At 38.3% G+C, this 2500-nt stretch overlaps 1 protein-coding gene across 1 annotated transcript in view; it reads right to left on the reverse strand.

Annotated features, from left to right (window-relative positions):
- The window catches only part of polr1a (RNA polymerase I subunit A), a 445779-nt gene that overhangs the window by 78096 nt on the left and 365183 nt on the right, over nt 1-2500 (reverse strand). The window lies entirely within an intron of this gene.

Consider the following 2500-nt stretch of genomic DNA (forward strand, 5'->3'; position numbering starts at 1 on the left):
AAACAGAAAATGCATTTTCAAGTCGGGATACCAATTTTATCCAATCAGGAGAGAGAACTCACGCAGGATACATACAGGACAAACAAGTGAAATAGGAAGTGATGACACAAAGGAATGAGCAGACGAAATTGGGACAGGGTCACTATAAAAATGAAGCTGATGAACTCCTGATTGGCTGAAGATTGGCCACACCCACCTGAACATGTATTTTCTGTTTATTAGCTTTTTAGTCTAGCCTTTTTTTTTCTTCAAAATTGTCAGTGTATTTAGTCACAGTTATATAGTCCTCGTAGCTTAGTTTATATCTGGTTTTCATTTAGTTTTCGTCGGTGAAAAAAAGGTAGTCGACAAATATTTTTCGACACCGTTTTTTAGTCGACAAAATGAACTCTGGAATATTGGTTCTCAAAAGTGGGGTCCGGGGGGACCCCGAGGGTCCTTGAGGGGGTTCCAGGGGGGGTCCCCAGCAAAGTGTGTGAATATAGCATCACAATCATTTGAACCTTTTTATACTTTGGCTATTCAAAAATAGCAGATCTACAAGCTCATAGCGCGGCACCGAGTGCCGCGCTATGAGCTTGTAGATCTGCTATTTTTGAAAAAATCTTGAAGATTCGTGCAAATCTTTGAATATATTTCTTTTAAAGCGCACATATTGGCACGGCATATTCTCAGATGGGGGGGTCCGCGGCCAAATATATATCAATTTGGGGGTCCCTGGCATGAAAGAGTTTGAGAAGCACTGCTCTGGAGTGCTTCCTCCACCACGGGTATCTGGCACGAACCCCACGACTCTTAACTCTTTGACTGCCCCGGACGGGAATTCCCGTCCGATGGCTCTATGGCTATCATGGCCAATGACGGAAAGACGAAAATATGAAGAAAAAAAAAAAATTGAAAAATTATTATTATTATTTTATTTTTTTGAATTTTTCTGAATTTTTTGGTATTTTTTGGGGGGGGTTTATCTCAAAGGAACTAGGAGATAACGCTATCCAAAAAATTGCTGCTCCATTCACTTCAATGTTAAAAAACAAACAGAGGAAATATGCACCTTTTTCCTGGCAATGGGACAACACATTCTGAAATAAGTCTGGCAGTGAAAGAGTTAATTTGGCCCCTTTTCTGACTGCTGCTTTTATCGCTCTGCTATAATCGACAGCTGTCACCTCAGAGAGCCTTTCATGGGGACCAGCCCTTACCGCCATACGGCCGTCAGACGTTTAAATTACCCCTCGTTTTTCAATTCTTCAAACTGTTTAAATGCCAGTTTTTTTGCAAGACTGCGACCACACTGTGTACGGTAAATCGTTGCTGTCTGTCGGGCGGAAAACCTTGTATCTCCATGTTTGAACTTGAGTAGAAACACAAAAGTGATAGCACCAAAATATTATACTTAAAGTACCAAAAGTATAAGTAATCATGCCAGAATGTTCCATTTCACCCTTTCTTTCAAAGGCTTTCAAAATGTGTCAGAATCTTTCAAATATAGCAGCAGCTATTACTAGGTTGCACTGATAGAGAGAAAGGAAGGTTTCAGACAGCGAGCCAATGGGAATTTGTCATTTAAAATGTGGTTGGAAGCAGTGGTGTAAAGTAACTATTAAAGTACATTTACTCAAGTACTGTACTTAAGTACAATTTTGAGGTATTTTGACTTAACTATTTCCAATTTTCAGTTCTACTCCACTATACATCTCAGAGGCAAATATTGTACTTTTACTCCACTACAATTATTTGACAGCTTTACGTACCAGTTACTTTTGTAGATTTTGATTATTAGCATACATTACCCACTTCAGCCCTATATACATTTCGGCCATTTGAAAATAGCCGATCTACAAGCTCACAATGCGTTGCGATGTGACGCATTGTGAGCTTGTAGATCGGCTATTTTCAAAAGATTGAAGATGCAATTGGAAATATGGGGATATTGACGGGATATTTTTTGGTTAAAACAAAAAGCTTTATGTTAAAAGGTTAAAGCTCTATATTCTGACATTAATCATTGCTATAGAGTGTTTGTTCGGTCACAGGAGTCTCCATGTCTCTCCAGCTGTTTAAACAGAAAATACATTTTCAGGTAGGTGACATTTCAGCCAATCAGGAGAGAGTACCCATTTATCAGCTTCATTTTGATAGTGATCCAGTTCCAATTTTGTCTGATCATATCTTTGTGTCATCACTTCCAATTTCACTTGTTTAATCTGTATCCTGACTGAGTTCTCTATCCTGATTGGATAAAATTGGTAAAATACATTTTCTGTTTAATAAAGAGCTGGAGAGATATGGAGACTCTTACTGAACAAACACTCTGTAGCAATGAGTACTATCAGAATATATATATATATATATAGAATATATATAGCTATTTAGCACTTATTTTAGCCAAAGAAAATCACTTACCCTACCTTTAAGTCAGACATATGGGTTGGCTAGGCAGGACTTGTATAGATTTCTGCAGTTAAGGGATGTTTTGGTAAAAACTTTACCAGTGACC

This window comes from Gymnoscopelus braueri (genome assembly GCF_963280865.1).
Source record: "Gymnoscopelus braueri genome assembly, chromosome: 20".
NCBI lineage: Eukaryota > Metazoa > Chordata > Actinopteri > Myctophiformes > Myctophidae > Gymnoscopelus > Gymnoscopelus braueri.